Below are 22,350 nucleotides of genomic sequence, written 5' to 3'. Positions count from 1 at the left end.
GTGGCGTACCGTCAGCAATTGCCCACATGGGCAGAACGGCGCCGGCGCAGCCGTCAGAAGATGGCGGTGGCTGAACCGGCAGTGTCCAAGGTATACTTCGTTCAGAACAAAAATATAAAATTTTTCTCTGACTGTATTTTCTGTACCGAAAACACGTGACATCCTATGAGCACAATCATACATGCTATAACTGCTGTCTAAAGTAAGCTTTACATTGTAGTATTTTCATAGTCTGACAAAATTCTCAGTTTCTGGAAACGTACCGATTACAAAAGTCAAAGCTTACTGTTGCTTGGTATCGCCAAATAGACCAGCGGCCGCAACATTTTTTCGAGCATGTTTTCTCTAATAACGAATCTTTCGTAAGCGCAAAACTAGCCGTGCCTTGGTCTGAAATACAGTAGGTGTTCTTTATCAGCTGATATTTTCAGGAAAGGTCTCAAACGTAAATCAGCTGGCTTTGTAACATCCGTCAAATGTGAACGGCTGTATCAAAGATCCTACAGCTATTCACTCGGAAACTACAGTGATATTCTAAAGAATAATTCATCCATTTATAGCTGTCAATATCGAAAATTAAAGTAATCGTAAACACTTAGCAAACACATCCTGCTTACACCAAATCATTTCTGTAATCGTAAAAATGTAGCAAACACACACTGCTTACACCAAATCATGAAATGACGCTCTCTTGGTATCGCTAAAATAAGCGGCACACGTATCTCTCACTTGTTGATATTGCTAGAAAAGTGTGTAATGTGGAGTTACGTTTCCACGAGAACTGTCATATCAATTCTGACTCAAAGTTACCAGAAATACGGTTGATAAATCTGCTTAATGGTGATTCCTATGAGCTCTTTCTACAGATACTGAAAGCCCGAGGAGAAATATAAAATCTTTACTGGCACTTGCCGGCTTTGTTAACGACATCGAAATCTCCTGAAAACGTACCGTGTTGCGCTGCACTCTAAGCCCGAAGGAAATTGGAAACGGGGCTTACCTCCTCCATTCGCAGTTAGCTTGGCACTCTTCCAAAATTTCAGACAATAAGAGAGTTGCCACTTACGAAGTTCAGAGGAGACTTGAGAATGTGTTACCGCGGAAACCTACATATTGTTGTGCGAGGCGCATATAAAAATTTCTAGTGTTAGAATGCTGCTATGGGTATGACAAAATATGAAGATGCCTAGTTCTGCGACCTAGAGAAGTTGTAGGTGTTTCATCGAATAGCTGCTTCTTACAAAGAACAGCAAAGAGCAGCCAAACAAAACCGACTTTAGAAGGCCACTCAGGATCGCGTATACTGTATGCTACCCCTGCGCTCCAGAAAATTTGCGCCCTTCTGCTACTTATTCAAGCGATTACATGCAAATAAGGCATGTGATTAAGTATTATCCTAATTATAACGTGTGTCGCTGCAAGAAAGTTTTTGTGAATATTCACGGTTTTTCTTCATTTTTTGAACAGGATACGCATTAAACGTTTGGTCCTCAGTGTCTCCGTCACTGGTGTACTTCTCAGTTGTTGTCAGCTGTCTTACAAAGTGAGCAGAAAAGTGATTCCTGATCTGAAAAATAGAAGTGTTTACGTTCAGTTATCAGATCTGATGACATTTGATGAACACAACCAGTCGTAAATGTTTGAAGATATTCCTGACAGCAGCTGGAGTGGTGATTTACATGTAGTGGAGAGTGCTGTATGTTTACCTTGAAATACTTTTCAAAATTTCGCCTCTTTCAAGCCTTGTAATAGAAGTGCATTATTCCATTTTTAAATAATAGCATTCACGTTCCTTGTACTGCAGTTTTTACTTGAAACTGAAAAAAATTATTCTGGAAAATGTTCCAAGGAACAACATGTTCATGTACCCAGGAACAAATATTCTATGAAATTTAAAAATGTTGCGATCCAGAAAATTTGTCAATGATGTGATTAATAGTCTGTTACATTATTACTCTATTACACGCCAATAATCAGTAAGTGAAACCAAATTAAGTACAACTACTATCGAAGCCTGTCACAAGTTCAATACATTTTTAAATATACTGCCAGAAAAAAATTACTTCACCCTTTTAGAGATTTCCAATTCACTAAAGATTTATTGTTGCAACAGTGCATAAGGACTACATGAAATGATTGCCTTTGCAGTCCAATAGCACAAGCGGTTCTGAGGTACCAGGTTTCGATCCATGATGAAACACCCCTATTAGTAAGTAGTGTATTCTCCATGAGCGACAATGTAGACGCTGACTTCGGCATCCAGTCGATCGTACAGTCGGCGAATATTGTCCAGGGGTACGTTATGCCATGCCTGCTCAGCCTGTTCATGTAGTTCTGTTAAAGTTGTTGGTTGGCGAGTCGCACGGACCACTTCTCGTCCCATCATATACCACACATGTTCGATTGAAAAACAAGTCTGAAGATCTTGTTGGCCAGAGAAGTTGTCGCACGTCTTGTGCAAGAAGTTGAGTTTCAGGGGCAGTGCGTGGGCGAGCATGATCCTGTTGGAACAACACATCACCTTCCTGTTGCAAAAACGGCAAAGGACAGGTCTAACAATATTCTGCATTTACTGAGCGCTGGTTAGCGACCCCTCCAGAAACACCAAAGGTGATCCAGAATTGTAGCTTATCGCACCCCAGACCACAAGGCCTGGGGTGAGGTCAGTGTGTCGAATGAATGCACCCTACGAGACAGCGCTCACCAAGTCTGTGTCATACGCACAAGCGACCATCATTTGCATGCAGGCAAAATCAGCTTTCATACTGAATACCACGGCGTGCCATTCCATTTTACAAACAGTCCTTTGATAGCACCAGTCGACCCGTGGACATCGATGCTGCGGAGTGAGTGGAAGGCGAGCTAGAGGTGTGCGTGCCCATAGCAATAGTAGGGCAAAGTGGGTTCTTCCCCACTCTGCATTGTTACCAAATTTATTCAAGATGATGGACCATCCCCCCAACCCACCCCCTGCCCCTTCACCTGTTGTTCTCTTAATTGATTGTGACCCCCTGACGTTGATTTATAACTCTCTAGGGGTAATCTATCCTTCTAAGAAATCCCCCACACCTCACCCTCCACCTCCCCCACGCCTCTGGGAAATCCCCAACCCCACCCCCTCCCCCTTGACAATACAAGCACACTTTTCAAATCAAATTAATTGACTAATTAATTAAATCGATAAAATAACTAACCCGTTCCCCACAGGGCAATCCCCAACCCCCTCCCCTACTCACCTTCCTTTCAACCAACTGGAAATTTATGGGAAAAAGACTCAGTTTGTGTTGGAGAGGAAGGATTTCAAGATACTAAATTCAAATCAATGTCAGTCACGTAGCAGAGGGTACACTTTTATTTACCAAATTCAGTTTTTAGGGGTTGAATCTCTTTATTTGGAGGGAAAAGCACATAATTCTCTGTTGTTTTTTTTTCAGTTTTGAAAGATGCAGGTGTTGTAAAATACATCGAAAAGAAGTCATTAAATGCGTAAATAGATCTCTCTTTGAGATTTTGTATTTTCACACCGCCACATCTCGTCACATAAAACACTGATTTGAATAACGAAAGAGGCTAAGAGCCATTTATTTGCCAATGTATAATATTTAACTACGCATTGTAATGGTGTATTTTGACGATTTACAAGGAGAAATGAATCCAGCGCTACAAACGTGCCTAAGAAACTATAGATTAATTCAGCCTACATGTAAAAACATCGATATTAAAGACAGACTCTGAAGACACTTGAATATTAAAAAAATCATACATCGTCCATTGCCGGACGATAACACTCTCTTTTTATCTCCTGTATAATATGAGTGCACCATTACATAGGAGTCATTATAAGATTTGTAATTTGTTAAAACTTACAGAGATATACTGTCATTTTTTTGCATGTGGGCTAGTATGTGTGAAAAACGCAGAGTGTTTAATGAATCGACATTTCTACGTGATATCTAAACTTCTAAAACCACTCAGGCTCTGTCATTGTTATTGACGTAAGTGTTAACATGCTATATGTATGTTAAATCCAAGTTCGTGATTATAGTATCAATTACTCTAAATTTGTGTTTGCTTTGGCAGTTGGACAACCTTAAGTGCCAAGTTTTTTCACAGAGCCAACCGTATCCGACGTGTCATTGTTTGGACAGAACACTCGAGACCGACGTTAACATACGACTTATATTCCCCCCTTGTAATATTCTTCAAACTCAGTTTTAAACTGGCCCTTAGGTACTTTTTCAGTGCGAGTGACATCCGGGAATGTCTTAGCAAACTTTACTTCTCAAATCGCACATTGCTCGCACCAAGTCTCACTGTTCCACAATAGTACGCGGCATTTTCTAAACGAAAAAGGGAGCCACGCAAGTATATGTTGCTTTCCCTTCTCAATCTGATGTTTAATAATAATAATAATAATAATAAAAGTTCCTTACATCATGCCTTTTTCCTATTGCGCAAGGAATACCATTACGAAATCGCCGTCAACATAACTCACCACATGTAATTACAATGTTAAAAATCTTCTGATAGCCTCTTTGCACCGACTGCAGGGCAGCCGCACCAGCTGCCTCACGTATTCTCTCACATGCAGGGCTGTACACAGGGCTGACCCCCAGTGCAGGAGATAGCTTCGTCCTATTCCACTACCACAGACAGGATAACCAGAGGTGTTTATCTTGGTTTATGGACCTCGACTGAGCTAGTTCTCAAAAATCCACAGAGGCCGCTTGAAATGGTTTCTTTTTCTCTCCCACATTTTCCCTCAGAACCAATAGGAACACATCGTTCAGCCCCTCCCCCATTTGAATATTGGCTGGAGCCAATAGGAATGTGGTAACATTATATCAGGTAACGAGATTGTGACGCTGGGGGACATATGATGGACGTACTCTTAGTTGCATTCAGTCATTGGAAGAACCATGAAGCGTCAACAGCAATTGAGGTCCTCATCTGCCTCTGCAACGAAGAAGAAGGGTACAAATAAATGCTCATTACATGTCTTTGCTACTATTACTGCACACAGTGGATTGTCCTCTTCTTTGTCAAGATCCCTTTCTTTGTTCTACTCGATGTCATTGTCTGTGGATGCTAGTTGTTTCTTCTTCTTTGTTCAGGAGCAGCCTATGGCATGTCCAGACTGGCAGCAACATCCAACATGTCTGGGCCAGCACAGCTATCCTAGTCTTGTCGGGACTTGCAGCGACCTCTGTCGTGTTCTGGCCAGCAATGGCAGCAGCTTTGTGGTATCCTGTAGCACACCTGATCAGCGTATTGGAGCAGGACAACGTGCTGCTATTATCCATCCTGCTCGTTGATTTGTGTGATTAAGACACCCAGCTAATCCCGAACTCCCAGAAAAGCTGTACTGGGGGCCCAACACCACACGGTGCGCGTCATTACTGGTGTCTGACAAACGCTCCATCCCACAACATTCCAGTGTTACTGCAATATTGATGTAGAAGTAACAGTGGACAGTGACTGGCATGTTATGTTAGAGAAAGAAAATGCATTGAGAAATTTTAAAGTGTGGTTTATGGAGTTGGAATGGGATGAACTGTGTTGTACAGAGGCCTAAATCAGTCAATAAAAAATGACACCTGAGTATTCTCCATCTCCGAACATTTACTGTGCTGACCTGGCACTAACTACAACATCATTGTATGATGGCGTGACACTCACGCTGAGATCTGGAGGTCGATCAATTTATCTGCAGCACTCCACCATTACAAAATTATTCGGACTCCAAATGGTACTATCCATTGTGTTGGAAAGACTGAACTGTAGGCTGCTGTACATCCAAGCTTTGTATAATGATATTGTGAAAACTATCACTGTGTGCGTTCAGACGATTTAGAACAGTGTATCAATATGGTGCCCAGAGAAGAAGTTAAAGGAACACCTGCCAGTTTGAGAGAAATACATGCAGAATTAGTGCAAACAAGAAAGTTACTCGGGAAATACTGTAAAAACTGAATAATGGTTTTTATTGTTGATGCAATGCAGTCTGTGTATCATTGCTGGGTTTTTCTTGTTGATGTAATTCGGTCTACGTATCATTGCTGAAATGTAAATAATATACACTGGTGTCCAAAATTATAGCAACAAACAGCTATTTTCCCGTTTTGTGTCTAACTCACGATATAATCATACAAACTGCCAACAGATGTCCGCACAAATCGTGCCAAGATAGCATCCCAGTCAATAGACAAACACGCCAACGGTGACGTCAGGGCACCTATCAAACGGAGTAGTGTTTGCCGGGTACCAGTCCGAACAGGTGTGACATCAGAAAGAGAGGACAGTTATTTGACTGTAAGTGCACGAAGGTACTGCTTTAGTATTGCATGGCAGCAGGCATCTAACCTCGCTGCATCCACTGGACGTGTTGTACAAGGCAAACGATGTATAGAAGGCTTCAACGGAGTCGTCTTTATTCTCAGAGATCTGCTGTATGTGTACCTCTGACTCGTCTTCACGGAAGGGAACGTCTAGAGTGGAGTCATCAACATGCCACCTGGGCAGTCGAATAGTGGGCCAATGTTCTTTTCACAGATGAGACCCGATTCAGTCTGGAGAGTGATTCTCGGCGGAATCTTATCTAGAAGAAACGTGGAATACGATTTTGGCACCCAAACCTTGTGGAAAGAGACCGATATCAGGGAGGATCCCTAATGGTGTGGGCAAGAATTATATTGACCACTTAAAATTCTCTTTTGAAATTGTATGGATGAATTGGCAAGGTTCAATTGCTGTCAGGTATCGTGAGGAGACCCTGGCACCTCATGTACCATCGTTGCGCGGTGCCGTGGACCAGACTTTGTACTGATGGACGGCAATGCTCGATCTCATAGAGCATAGGTGGTTGATGTTTTCTTGGAAACAGAAGATATTGTATGCATGACATGGCATGCTCACTCTCCTGATTTAAATCCAGTGGGGCATGTATGGGATGCCCTATGGAGACATGTTGCATCACACTGGTGTGGTGGATCTAGGGAATAGAGCACTAGTTAAATGGCTTGGTTTTCCTGCAATACAAAACAGCTGGATTGACGCTGACGATTTTCTGCATAATGGTATGCATAGAGCACAACAAGCACAGTAGTATAATATGTGTGATAGAAGACACATTATAGGAGGTAATGGTATTCTCGACAAACTTCCTGTCAAATAGCACATTAGTGCAGACCTAGAACAAAGCTTCAAAAACGTTTGGCTTGTGGTTGTAGGGGATTAACCTGTTTGAAGAGGTGTGTTTGGAACGTGACACTGGATATGCAAAACATAAAGGTCTCCCAGGATGTTGTGCTGCATATCGAATTATAGCTGATAAAGCCAAGGCAATACGTGCAAGGAAGGATATTGGTATAGGATAGTGCATTGCAGCTTTTATAGTTGATAAAACCATCCATGGTAAAATTAAGTTGGGTCTGAGTGTGAATCACAAGCAAGTTATGGAAGCTGGACGTCGTGCAGTGAAGAAGAAGAAAAAGATGAAGAAGAAGACAATGATGAAGAAGAAGAAGGGCTGTTTAAAAAAAACTGCATGGTGACAGCGGTATATGCAATTAAAAGTGCTTTGAAGCGTAAAGGACAAGTTAACGCACCCAGGGTTCTGCTGATACCCAAGACATCAGGTGGAATTCTCCCCTTGCTGATTCCAGACCTCACAATTGTCTCAGCCACGGGCTCACAGGATGGTGGTACTGCAGCTATTGCCAAAACAGTCAAGAATGCACAGAACTCCCAGAAGCAGGTAGAGGAAGCAAGAAGACATAATTGCATGATGGAAGCAACAGACATTGGAAAAATACTATACCTGAAGCCATACAAGAAAGGGCTGGGCCTCTTCATAAATAAAATTAAAAAAAAACATTATGTAGCCTACCAGACAGACCCCTTACAAATACAGATCTGCTCAAATATGTTAGAAAAATTTCAGCATTCCAAGATTCCATAGTGTGCAGTATACATTACCGAAGATATGTGGAAATGTGAAGAGTGTGGAATTGCGAATTTAGGTATTGATGGGTGACCAGGAATCCTCTGGGTGGTGTATGTTAAGAAAAATACAAATAATGTCTACTATCTCGAATCATTTGGAGGCTTGCAGCCGCCAGAAGAGTTCCAACGATACTTCACCGGCAGATGATGTGTGTTCTACAATATTCATCGCTACCAAGACTTTAATACCCACTTATGAAGAAGCAAATTTATAAGGAGATGCATTAAGAATCTACCGATTTATTTAAGCAATGGGGAATGGATTATAGCGCTGATTGGACTGGAGACTTACAACAGCATTCCAAATCTCATAGAGGGTAACAATAAACTTCATCTGAAAGTAAATGGGGAAAAAGAAATTGTGAAATAGAGCCTGGTGCATAAGATATTGATGATTTAAACGAAGCTTTAGAACTGTATGGGAAAGGTGCGCTATGTGCAAACATCAATACATTTAAATCTGAAACAATGACAATGAGTGCAACAATTGACTTTAATCAGAAAGGTTCAGTAACACAGCTACTGGGCTTCACAAAAGGACAGGTTTTGAAGGATTCCAATAAATTCTACAAATCCAACCAGTCAGTGAATATATCTCCTGTCAGTAAAATCCGTGTTGAGTGTAACACTGTAACAAACTCTTATCTCAACAACAGATTGATTCATACAATTTATAAATTCTTCCCTTAGTAGGAACGGGGCATAAGATCGTTGAGACTCCTATCGACGCTGTTTACCTCCCAGTAACAGTTCAGCCGTTGGGCTAGCTGTAGCTACGTATTCTGGATTGTTGTGACGAGGAAATCATTGTACAGCTACATCTAAAGCAGAACCAGCAGTAACCTTGAACACGCAGAGACGCAGAAGCGGCGGCGTCCTTCAACCAGCCAGGAGCTGTTAGAGGCAAACGCGACGATCTTTAACTTGCTGGAACAGAAGCGTCGGTGGCGAGCTTCAACCAGTCAGGGATTGCAGTGTCCCCGTATTGTCAACGAAGAGTGGATGGGCGTAAGATATAAAACCGAAGTGCACAATGCACACTGCAGTACTTCACAATAGAACAGCATGGGATAACACATATAAACTACGAGTTTCTTAAATCAGTAGGTATTAAGCTGCACAATGACGTCTGTCGATAAAACTAACCCAATGGAATGTGATGAGTGCATTATACACCAGGAATTCTTCTAGCGTAAACCTTATGCATCAACCACACGTAACAAGAACGATGAACTTAGGATTTTCATCGAACACCAAGACATTTTAACCCTCCCATGCAAGATTTTCGCATCTCTTGATGAATCATTTACAGAAAGGGGTTGTACTGCTACATGACATTGAACTTACATATAACGCTTTAGCATTCCTATTTCATGAGATCCGGCATGTACTTAACGGCGTCGAGACTGATTGCACACACAATATAGACACCACAACTGCTAAAACGTATGTCTATGCTTCTCCCTCGGATGTGAACGATTTAGAAATTGGTGGATGGTTCATAGATGAGGCAGTGGAAGAGTACAAGAGATTTACTGCATGTATACCTCTAAATTTGCTTGTGGGGCACTTTGAGGACATGTGAGAAAATGTTCTGAATGCTAAGCACGAACTTATTCTGATACAGACTGCAATGGACAACCACTCATACATTCAAGAGACTCAGGAGGAAAACGAGATCACAATCAATAAAATAATATGTAAAATGCCAGAAATCATTATATTTGATGAGCAGCTTTCGAAGCTTTTAAATGCTCTGACTGCCAGAGTATTTCTATCGTTATCTTTCGGTTCAAGGGGAGGTTTCCGAGTACTCAGTGCTACCAACTGCAAGCAGACATACATCGTCCATTAAAACCTCCGCTCAACGTAGACGCCCAGGTGCATCAGATCGATAGAAAAGGGAATTCAGCAAATGATTCCACCAAATTTCATAATTGTAGGTAAACTAATACCAGAGTCTACCTGAAATCTGAATTCTACTCATATGATAATTTATACCTGCATTGGAACGAAAATGTATTCAGTCTACCGTATGACTTATATACGAGGTTCCATGCTCCGTAATATAAATATGAAGGATGTATACCCAGCCTACGGAAATTAAAGGAGCTGGCGCTAGTCATCATAATATACTGCTCAAAACAGAACGAGACAGTAAAATGTGGACCATTAGGTGTACAAAGTGAAAATGAATCTTTGGAAAATTTCTCAGAGAGCACTGCAGCTTATGCTCTAGTTCTATATGACCATGTGATTCACTGTTGTCCACTCACCGGTGTTGTCCAATGAACTGTATAAATAAACAGGTGCGACGCCATACCCAGATCCTTTCACAATGGTACTTCAAGGCGAACACCATTGCAGACGCTAAGGTTTCTGTGATGCTCAGTGTAGACAGTTCACATTTAGAGACGTTGTTTTCATATCATACACAGAAGACGCCAGAATAATAGACATTGTCAGTAAACATTGCATTACCGAGATCTTTCGAGAATGTGAAGTGTGCTAAAACACAGAGAAGTGCAAAGTGGTTAAAACATTTCTACAATGGAATTCACTGGGATGATCGTGGCATACCCTATAATGATATGGTAATGTCGCTTCACTTATTCGACCACATGGATACCACCATCTACGTCAAAGGTGAGGAGGAGATCACATGGATATGTCGAATCTTCAAGTTTGCTGCTATTAAAGACCTGGAATTCTATGGGTGTCCTGCTCTTCCTCGACTTAAGAAGAAGAAGATGAGTGAAAATAGTGTTGTGTCTGCTTTTAAGTTGGATGAAAAATAAATGACTTCTTTTACCTCGCAATCTGTGTATGATTTCTCTTCCCCTGTTCCCACTTTTTTTGTAAATGACAACAGCAAAGACGTATAGTAACGAATTCTTTCATTTGTGTGATTCTCACAGATACAGTTTGGTTCTTGAGATTACAGTTCAGTTCTTGAAGCTTTTTCACATAATACTTTTTTTTAACAATAACAAACAAAAATTCAGGGGTGAGCTGTTTACAGTTTTCAGATATATCTAAATCTATGGTAAAAACTAATGCAGAGGTTCTTTTATTCTTACACTACTACAGTCCCAATAGTAACAGTTACATGGATGAACAACAATAATTTTGATAGACTGTGAACTATCTACACCTAAAACCAACGTGACTTTCATGACTAGCAACACGTGTAACTTACAAATGTACATGGTGAGTACAGACGCACACACACAAAAAAAATGGTTCAAATGGCTCTGAGCACTATGGGACTCAACTGCTGAGGTCATTATTCCCCTAGAACTTAGAACTAGTTAAACCTAACTAACCTAAGGACATCACAAACATCCATGCCCGAGGCAGGATTCGAACCTACGACCGTAGCGGTCTTGCGGTTCCAGACTGTAGCCACACACACAAACACACACACACACACACACACACACACACACACACACACACACATGCATGTACACACATACATATTATGTGCAAGATACATGATTTACATTTGTTTTTCCTCTGACATGTGTCGTACATATATTTTTTTATACAATTGTACACATTTTTTCTTCATCAGCACATACATTGTATACATACATATTTACATGCGTTTTAGTTAGCAGACATGGTGTGCAAATATATTTACATAGGTGTACACAATACACATATGGAGTGTGTTGATAAATTTTTGTACCACCCATATACACATATAGTTACTTACATTATGATAAAAGGTTCTTACTATTCTGCAGCATTTACATCCAGTCTCATTCTCTCCCTCCCACTCAATCAGAGTCCCCCACCCTCTCTCTCTCAACAAGTGATAGTCTGACTAGAGTAGAGTTTCAATCCTATCATCATGAATGACCCTTTTATTGTCATGAGGTAACAGGCCACTTTAGATTGCAGCGCAGTGTGTACCTCATGTCCTCTCAATCGAATACTAGTTTGCTGCACATATGTGCTGTGCCTGTGGCAGAGCACTGTGAATGCTGCTGTACAGACACTGCAAATAGTCTTTGATAGAGAGGGCTCTTAATGCCATACGATGCACGCCCTTAGCCCACCCAATACATTTTTGTTTCCAGACCTACAAACTGCACAATCACCAATCTATTCGCCTCACCTTTCATTAGGATGATAACCTTCTTGTTCTGTGGAACAATACCAGTAAGGACTATCAGCCATGTATAAAGCTGTGTCGAATTCATTACCGTGGTACCTCATTACTTCATATAGATTGCATTTCTTCTCCCGAAAGATGAAGCTATCTGTATCCATATAAAGCAATTTAGGATCAGAGAAATGAGTTTTTGCAAACTTATAATGAAAGCAGTGGATGTGGAGTTTGGATAGGTCTAGTATGCGCATCCCCACATAAATAGGTTTCGTAAACTCTACTGCAACCTTCGCCATCTCCACAGCAAGAAAATTCTCTTTGAATATTGTGACCCATTTAAAATTTGATCTAGTGATTCATTTTCTTACGCCATAGTACTCATACCATTCTGCTCTAATCAAAATTTCAAATTCTCCATTGTTTTACCGAAAATTATTCATCAATTTAAAAAAATATTTCTCAAAGTCACATGTTATGGAAGCCTTCAATGTCGTATTCAATTAATATCCTCCTTCAGCCAGGGGTATTGCTTGAAGGAGATAGCCTGGATGATTCTAACCAGCTCCATTCGCAATCTGAGACACTGCTGGAGATTACGATAGTGAATAATGCACCTCCGCTTATTCCCCAACGTTGTCATCAGTTTTGGGGTGCGACTCCCTTATGGAACTAATTGCTCTGTACACAGCAGCAAATCGGCCTGCGCACCATGCAAATTAATAGGGTATGTGAGATTTGCTTCCACCACTTACCCCACATCAGAATCTGCCGCCATACCCTCGATTGCTCCATCTAATCCCTTGCATTCGTCTTTGGCATCCATCGAAACTGCCCAATCGGCATTAATTGTTGCATGGCGTGCCCATAAAGTTATTGACATCCTAGTACATGATGTAACTCGAATCACGGGATGTGCTGATCCTGTCATTCATATATGGTTTATTTGCCTGGGGGTGCCTATGGACACAGTGGCAAAGTATCCCACGGATCCCTCGCTCAAAGAAAAGAAGCATGTCAGCATCAGTCAACAGTTTGATGCTGCACTTCGTTTTCTTGAGCATAGTGTCCCAAGACAACCCAGTTGCTGTGTAATAAAAGGCGGAATCCAGAGAATATGTGGTCATGCATAGAATCTGGAATTTCTCGAAAATATCCACAAGCAAGTGGACGTCTGTGTCCATGTAAAGCAGTGCATACTCTCTGAAAGTGGAGATGTTGCATGGGGGCTTAATTAAATTGAATGAAAATATTTTTTAGTAGCTGTAGGTCCGATTACGCAAGTCTCGTAAACGGTTGGCCCTGACTAGTTTTTGTACGCAATCTAACTGCATAGAATAACAACAAACAATGAAAGAAAATTTTCGTTAACACAGTTAATTAATCAAGTCCCCAGCAACTATAAAACCTACTAAACCAAAGCACAAGTGTAATTGTTCTGTGTGTGGGAGTGTGACTCAACGTACACATCTGGCACGGTTCTTCTCCAACAAGACAAGAATTTTTAAATACCAATTATACTGACGTGATAAAAGAAAATTAGAAATACTATAATTGCTCAAGGAAAGCAGAATTACACTCTAATACAAGAACACACGCCAGATGCTTTGTTGACTGAACCTGTAATAACGCATTATTTAGGACACTGAAATAAAAAGAAACGGAGTTTGTTACCTCATTTATATTGATGAAAATCACTCTAATCCTTACAATATATCTCCACACCGCCTCACTACTACCACATCTCAACAAGACTCTTCAGTATCACATCTCAGCAAGCACAGCCTACTAGCACATTTCAACAAACACTCCTCACTACAACATCTCAGCACAGACTACCCCGAGTCCTCGACAGGCACTTTGTTTCAAACCAATAGGTGCACACGATAAAGCATCAGCAACAATATTTGAAGAACCCTGTATGTAAACAATACAAAAATCAAACTCCTGTAGGTACAACGCCCATCGTGACAATCTGCCGTGAGTTAATTTTGTTGACATAAGAAATTCCAGAGCTCGATGATCGGTGTAAACCTTAGAATGTCTGCCAAACAAAAATGTGCGAAATTTTGTGAAAGCCCAAACAACAGCCAAAGCTTCAAGTTCCGTAATCGAATAATTCTTTTCTGATTTAGAAAGAACACGACTTCCAAATGCAATAGTTTTCTGTACTACAACGCCGTCTTCTTCTATCTCTTGAAATAAATGTGCCCCTAGGCCCTTGTATGATGAGTCCGTCGCCAAACAAAAATCTTTAGATAAATCCGGATGTGAAAGAAGTGGAGCAGCAACTAAAGCATCACGACGTTGTTCAAATTCTGACTGAGCTTCCTCATCCCAACACCAATTAGAATTCTTTCCGGATAGTTCACATAAACGAGGTGTGGCCAAATTGTCCAATCTAACAAAGCGTCTAAGAAAATTACAGACACCAAGAAAACTACGAACATTATGTTTTGAGGTAGGAACAGCATAATTACGAATAGCGTCTAATTTCTCTGGATCAGGGAGAATACCTTCTGTAGAAATAATGTGACCGAGAAATTTCACCTGTGAACGACCAAATTCAGATTTTTCCAAGTTCACAGTAATGCCAACTCTTGCAAAAATACGTAATAATGAATCCAAAATTTTGTTATGCTCACTCCAAGAATGTTTAGCAATAAGAATATCGTCAACATATGAAGTAATATTGTCACGAAGATAAACAGGTAAAATTTCGTTTAAGCTACGAATGAATGCTGCTGAAGATACAGTAAGTCCAAACGGTAATTTCCGAAACTGGTAACAGTTACCAAAGGCTAAAAAGGCCGTGTATTTTCTACAATCAGGGTGGAGTCCTATTTCCCAAAAACTTGCGCGCATATCAATCGTGGATAAAACTTTAATTCCATGGAAATGTTGAAGAAGTTCATCTAAATTTTGTGGGCGGTCAGTTTCAGGAATGATGATATTATTTATCTGTCTGGAATCCAGAACCAAACGAATTGACCCATCCTTTTTAAGAACAACGTGTAATGGACTGGTATAAGGACTGACTGCAGGCTCAATAATGCCCTGATCTAGCATGTACTGAAGTTCATTCTTAACCTTGTCTCTGTAAGCCAAAGGAATTGCGTACGTTTTCCCCCGAAATGGTGTGTGTTCTTTTACTTTAAATAAATATTGTAAGCCTTGTATAGTTCCTGTGTGATGACTAAACACTGTTGCATGTGAAGTCAAAATTTGGTGCAGCTCTTCTCTTGCAACGTCATCTGGCACTTCAACTTTCTTAACCTTTTCATTAATTAATTCTTCGCTATTAATTATATCATCCATCGCGTGTCTGTATCTATTGTCATTGTCATGAATAAACACACTGTCGTCATAATGCTCAACGAAAACATCAGAAGTAAGAAACCTTAAACATTTTGTATCTGATTCAGATCTTGCTAAACACTCGAAAAATTTCAAACATATCGGCATTCCGGCAACAGTCAAATTCACACCTCCTTCTTTAAAGTTCAAAAAAATTGCCTTATGTGCGTTAAGAAACTCCATACCTAATATAATTTGTGTACCGAGTAATGGAACAATAATAAAATTAGCAGAAAATTCGTATCCTTGACAAATGAAATTTAAATTGGTCTGTTGTTGGACCTCCACACTTTTTCCAGAAATCGCTCCTCGAATTGTAGTTTTAGAAATAGGTAACACAGGACAGGCAATAGTTCTTTCACATATACGAAAAACTGATTCACTAATGACATTCAATGGGCTCCCAGAATCTAAAACTGCAGTGAACTTATTCTTACCCACACATACTTCAATAACAGGATGTAAAAACGCGTCTACATTATTTTCCTTTTCGTCTAACAAAATGTCTCTCATGTCTTCCAGGCGTACGTAGTGTAAAGTCGTAGAGTCATTCCTTTCTGAACCGTCTATATTGCTGCCAGAAGCCGAAGCTGCAAGTCATTGTCGATTGTTTGCGTCACGTCTTTGATTATTCGCGTCATTTCGCGGATCAATTTCTACTATTTGCACTTGTCTCTCTGAAGTTCTGTCACGTGGAGGATGCCAATTAGGTCCTCCCTGTCTGTTAGATGCAAATTCTTGGTTGTGTCTGTTATTAAAATTTCTATTTTCCTGTCTGTCTGCATAACTACTTCTTGTATAATTTCGACTGTCACTTCTGAAATTATTGTTGTATCTAATACCCTGGTTATTTCTGTAGAAAGAATTTCTATTACTGTATGAATAATTTCTGTCTTGATGATACCGATTACTGTTTCCGTATGATTGATCATTCCGGTACGAATTACCGCTATTGTAATTGTCTATGTAATTTCTGTTAGAACGTCCGTTATTGTCATAGGGCTGGTATCTATTGTCCTGTCTGTTACGTCTGTCATTCTCAACACTACCCATATAACGCCCGTTCCGATCACTATCCCTTTTCTCTGAAAATCTATTGTAATTACTGTTACTGAAAAAATTACAGGAAGTCCCATCGTCGTTGTCATACTCGAGTTCTTGTAGCAAAGTCTTAAAAGTCTCAATGTCGTCTTTACATCTTCCGGCTAAAGCAATTTGTCTTATGGATTGTGGCAGCTTAGTTAAACAAATGCGAATTAATTCAGTCGGGCTATAAGGGTTGGACAGGAACTGATTCTTTCGAATCATGTCTTCAAAGTACTCTGCCGGCGTGTGGAACTCAGACTGTTTAAAATTACGCTGCATAATCAGACTATGTTTCACTCTGTCTTGTGTGTTTTCGGACCAATATGCCGATAGAAATGCATGATAAAAATCATTTAGATTATTACAATCTCTAATGAGTGCGCGCATCCGCGTCGCCGGTTCGTTTTCTAAATATCCACACATAAATTCCAGTTTGTGACTTAGTGGCCAATTTGGTGGAAGTGCGTACATAAATTGATCTAACCATGCACATGGATGTATGTCATTCTTAGAATTGCGGAAGATCTTAAATTTCCGAACGGTCAAAAAGTGTTTATAGTCAAAACTTTCGCCTCGTGGCGACAAAGACCTACCGCGTCTGTCCCAGTCCCAATGACGATTATTGTCAAGTTCGCGCGCCTGGCGCTATCTTGTCGCATCCCGTAAATGAAACAAATTATTTTCTTCAAACCCCTCTGCTATCTGTGATTCTAAATTTCTTCTACTGTCTTTTCCTACAATTTCGCTTTCGATCTGTTTGACTTGCTTTCGTAATGCCTCAACTTCCCTTTTAACGCGTTCATTAAATTTTCCCTGATTTTCAACATGTTTATTTATGTTCTGGTACTCTTCGGTTTCTGCGAATGGTAATGGAGCCGTATCATCCGAATCTCTGTCCCCATGTAAACTAAGATTTGTCAATTTATTTGATATCTCCTCAACTCTTTCCGCTAAATCACCTATTTTTTCTTTCTGTTTATTTACGTCTTCCGTAAGTGTCGCGACTCGGGTTTCAGTATTGACACATTTGGTAGTTAACTGTTCATATTGTTGTATTAGATTATTTATTCTGTCATTTGGTACGGATTCCTCGATTCTCTCAAATATTTCTTTCTTATCGTGTGCACGTTGTAAATTTAACTCTGAAAATTTTTGTACTATCACGCGATCTCTTTCTTCCTGTTCTCTATCCTGTTCCCTTTGTCTAATGTCTACTGCAATTAATCTATTATTGTGAGAATTCAAAATCGGTTGCACTTCTTTTCTGATTTCTTTCTTTAACTCATCTTTCATATTTTTGAAACATGTCCCTATTCGTGAGTCTAACCATGTTTCCAGTGTTCCCATATCAGTTTTTAATTCAGATCCCAAGGTTCCCATCTCGGTTTTAATTGTTTCTATCTCTGTTTTTAATTCAGATCCAAACCGTGTTTCCATTGTTCCCATTTGTGATCCCAGTGAGTCTAACCGTTTTTCCATTGTTCCCATTTGTGATCCCAAATTTAATATTGCACTCATCAACTGCTCCATGTTAACTGTTTCAAAATTCTTTTCGCCCCCAACATTTCCCGCAAAACCAGCTTCCTTCGTCATAGCTGTAAAGCTATCTGTGTTCGATACTATTTCAGAATCTTCTATCGTTAATCTCGTATTCTGTGAATTTTCTGATTGAGAAAAATTTTGAAATGGTTCCGGACTGTCTTCCCGACTTATTAAATTGTTTTCAACTCCATTATTCATCATACTGTTGTCCTCTGTTGGCGAGTTCGCCATGTTAACAATTTCGTTATTCTCACTATTCATCATTTTTGCCTTTTTCATTGATCGCATAATCATTTACAAAATATACAAAACTCGTCACTGTACAAAAATTACACACAATGACACTTTATCATCAACAATATCATTCACACGAAATGTTTCCGTCAAACACGATTAACGAACAACTGAAATAATTGCACTAAATTGTCAAACGCGTATACAAGACAACACAAATTAAATTTTGAAAAATACCGTTAGAAGAATGCCAATTACCAAATCTACACATGCAATATAGACTACAATTACTAAACTACAGATTACTACAACAATGCTACTGTCTACTATTTTTACAATCAGAAGAATTCCAAGGGACGATCCTGGCAGGGTCACCACGTGCATGGGGGCTTAATAATTTATAAAATGCAAATATTTTTAAATTTTTGGTAGCTGTATGTCCGCTTACGCTGTTTCGTAAACGATTGGCCCTGACTAGTATTATTACGCTATCTGACTGCAAAGAACAACAACAAAGAATGAAGGAAAATTTTCGTTAACACAGTTAATTAATTAAGTCCCCAGCAACTATAAAACCTACTAAACCAAAGCACAAGTGTAATTGTTCTGTGTGTGGGAGTGTGACTCAACGTACACATCTGGCACGGTTCTTCTCCAACAAGACAAGAATTTTTAAATACCAATTATACTGACGTGATAAAAGAAAATTAGAAATACTATAATTGCTCAAGGAAAGCAGAATTACACTCTAATACAAGAACACACGCCAGATGCTTTGTTGACTGAACCTGTAATAACGCATTATTTAGGACACTGAAATAAAAAGAAACGGAGTTTGTTACCTCATTTATATTGATGAAAATCACTCTAATCCTTACAATATATCTCCACACCGCCTCACTACTACCACATCTCAACAAGACTCTTCAGTATCACATCTCAGCAAGCACAGCCTACTAGCACATCTCAACAAACACACTCTGCTACGAGTTCTTAACAAGCACTGACTATTACGAGTCCTCGACAGGCACAGACTACCACGAGCTCTCGACAAGCACTGAGGAGGCGGCAGAATAATACTCTTTGGCGCAATCTCTGGCGCAGTGGCTCAGTGTAGCCACCTTTCAATGTTGAATACCAGGCCAGACACTGACAGCATGCCCTTACTTTGCACCTGTTTTGGCATCATCCATAAGGTTGCTGGGAAATGCAGTTATGTCTGTTAGCCTGGTTTCGTTGAGTTTTGTCGTACTATCCTGATACTTGTATGGGAAAACCCCTTCCTAATCACAAGATGAGAGTTTTCTTCATCGGGAAATGCGGCTCGAGTGATACATGTATCCTCCCTATGTAGAGTTTCAACAAGTTTCTGGAGTGGTGCCTGCATAAAACGTAGCGAGTGAAGGAGCCAGAGTGTAATTCTTGGCGTCATTCGTTTGGAGAATGGAGCACATTCCTCGACGCTTTCAGGTAGGGCACTGACCTGATTTTTCTCCCAACTGAAATTAGCCAAGTGCTCAAAAGAAAGTGAGCGTCATACCCGTTTAAATTATGGAAGAAAACAGGTACGTTCCTCGGTAACTGGTACTTCAAATTGCATGTATTGTGAGATGCGCCACGTAACTTCCCCATAGGATGACAGTGATCCTTATGAGGAGTTTCTCTTTATCTATCCAACGGCAGTCCACAAGTACGGTAGTCAATCACGTTATTCTACGTATCTTCATTCCCCTTCAATTTGGTCATAGGGACGCTGTCGCCGTAAAGATCATCAAACTCCCATGAAAATTTTTCAAGCTCAGTGAGAAGCCAAACTGCAGGGTTCTCTCCAACGCAGAATTTATAGCGGTTAGTACTCGAATCATACAATGATACAATTTGGAACCTTGCCGCATATGGTTCGTGCTTTTCTGTGAAGGTAGTTTGTCGGGCTGTGGGGTCACCTCCATGGAGGGTCATAGGATCAACGAGGCATTCAAAATCGACGTACACCTCGAATGAGTATTTCTCCTGATGGTGAGTATTTTTAAGCTTTATGAATTTGTTTTCCTCAGTATGATAATAATACTTACTGGATTGTTGTAAATGCAATTTACTATACATTTTGCTAATGACTTGTCTGAGAAAAAGGCATTGAGGCACCGTAAGCTAATATACTCTTTACCCTTATGTTTACTCATCTGGGAGACGAGAAGGTGGGACATGTCTTCGATTTAAACACAATGATAATTGCCTTTCTCTTTATTTTTCTTATCAGAGAATAGCAGCAAGTTTACATGCATGTTACACTCAGCGGTAAATTTTCAGAAATGGAGGGGGCTGACGACTAAAAGCTCGTTCTGCTCATCTGACCTGCGTTTCTCCAGGCCATGAACATGAACCGTTATTCCACTATTCTATGTCTCAAATTTATGTATATCCTGGAGTTCAACAGGCAACTCCATGCAGTGAAAGCTATAATGTCCACGAATATTATCACCTACAGGTATGTAGCAGGATGCTCAGGATGATCGCAGTAATTGTAAATTCTCTCACGAGCGTGGACTGACCATGCAAAACAAGCCTGAACATTTTTGTTTTCAACATTACTGCAAGCCTTCTTATCAGCTATATACAAGTATTTAGAAAGCTTGATATACATTGACCTTCCATTTAATTGATCATAGACATGTGTACAGATGTCCAGGTGTAGTGTTCAGTTGAGTGCTTTAGCTGACCCTCTAACTTCCATCTCATAAAAATGGACCAATATAGCTCTCAAGATGGGTTCACGAAACTACTATGTGATTGCTGTGCTGCGCATTATCACGCCGTTTTCTCCATAAAGATAGTGAAGACTTGTCTCTTCAAAGGCAGAGGCAACATGGGGTGGAGGGGTGGGGAGGGGTTGGGGGGGAATGCGGTAGTTCAGTGTCCAACACTGCACCACATTTAATGGCAGGATACTGGAGACTGCAGATCATTAACAACCTTGAGGAGCTCCATTTCCACGACCAGAAGGCACACTCTCAGAAACCCAACAGGGTCACGTTACCCTCCTGCCGATTCTCGATCCTAGTCAATGAGATTCGCTCATCAAAAGTGTCTGCAATCAATGAGTCTTCTAATTGCAGTATGTTATTACTGATTTGATATGCTTCACTAAAAGGACAGGAAAGGGAGCTACCTCTATCCACAGGATTATTACTACTATTTCTGTAACTACAAATGGTTGACGATGATGCTGCTGCTGCTGCTGGGTAAATGGAGGAGCAGGGAGGTGCACATACCTTGCGGTTTGGGCAAGAACTTGTGGGAGGAGAAGACTGTGCGTTGCCAGAGTGTGAGCAGCCTAGCTGCGACTGTGGCTGCAGAGATTGTTGATGTGCCACTTGTTGGGGGGAGGGTTGACCATGGACACCAGAGCAGAGCTGTTGAGGGGAGGGGGGATAGGGCTGTGGCAGTAGTTTCCCACAGAGTGATGAGGCAGAGTGGGTCGCCTAGGACTGCGTCTTGGAGGTGCTTTCTTCACTGCTGCCCAGTACCCCCGCCACTGCATACTGTGCAGATGGTGGTGCTGTAGAGAAAGAATAACGAGCAATAAGTACATCGTTCCAGACATCACCTGCTGCTGCAAGGAAAAAAAGGACATTGGTTATTGGTAACCAGAATGAGTGTGTATTAGCTATATCGCTCTGGTTCTGTGACATATCCCTCAGACCATTCGACACCTCCTCATGATGACACAGCTCTCTCTCCTTCTCCTCCACCCACTCAATCATCTCCTTGCCCAAACCACTATGAATCAATTGATCAAGGTCTCCGAAATCACCTACAGCAGCAACATATTGATTTAATAAATCACAGGGTGTCGATGTAGGGATACCATCAGTCGTTCCTAGACATCAGCAAGTTTGAACCACCTGAAGATGTCAGAAAGTTGCTCCGAGAAAATATTGTGGAATTCACACAACGTGATCCGGTGGCAAGCCCGTGAAGACTATTTACAACATATATGCCTGGAAAGCTTG

Source organism: Schistocerca piceifrons, chromosome 2 (genome assembly GCF_021461385.2).
Source record: "Schistocerca piceifrons isolate TAMUIC-IGC-003096 chromosome 2, iqSchPice1.1, whole genome shotgun sequence".
NCBI classification, from domain to species: domain Eukaryota; kingdom Metazoa; phylum Arthropoda; class Insecta; order Orthoptera; family Acrididae; genus Schistocerca; species Schistocerca piceifrons.
Note: the sequence above shows the minus strand (reverse complement) of the source record.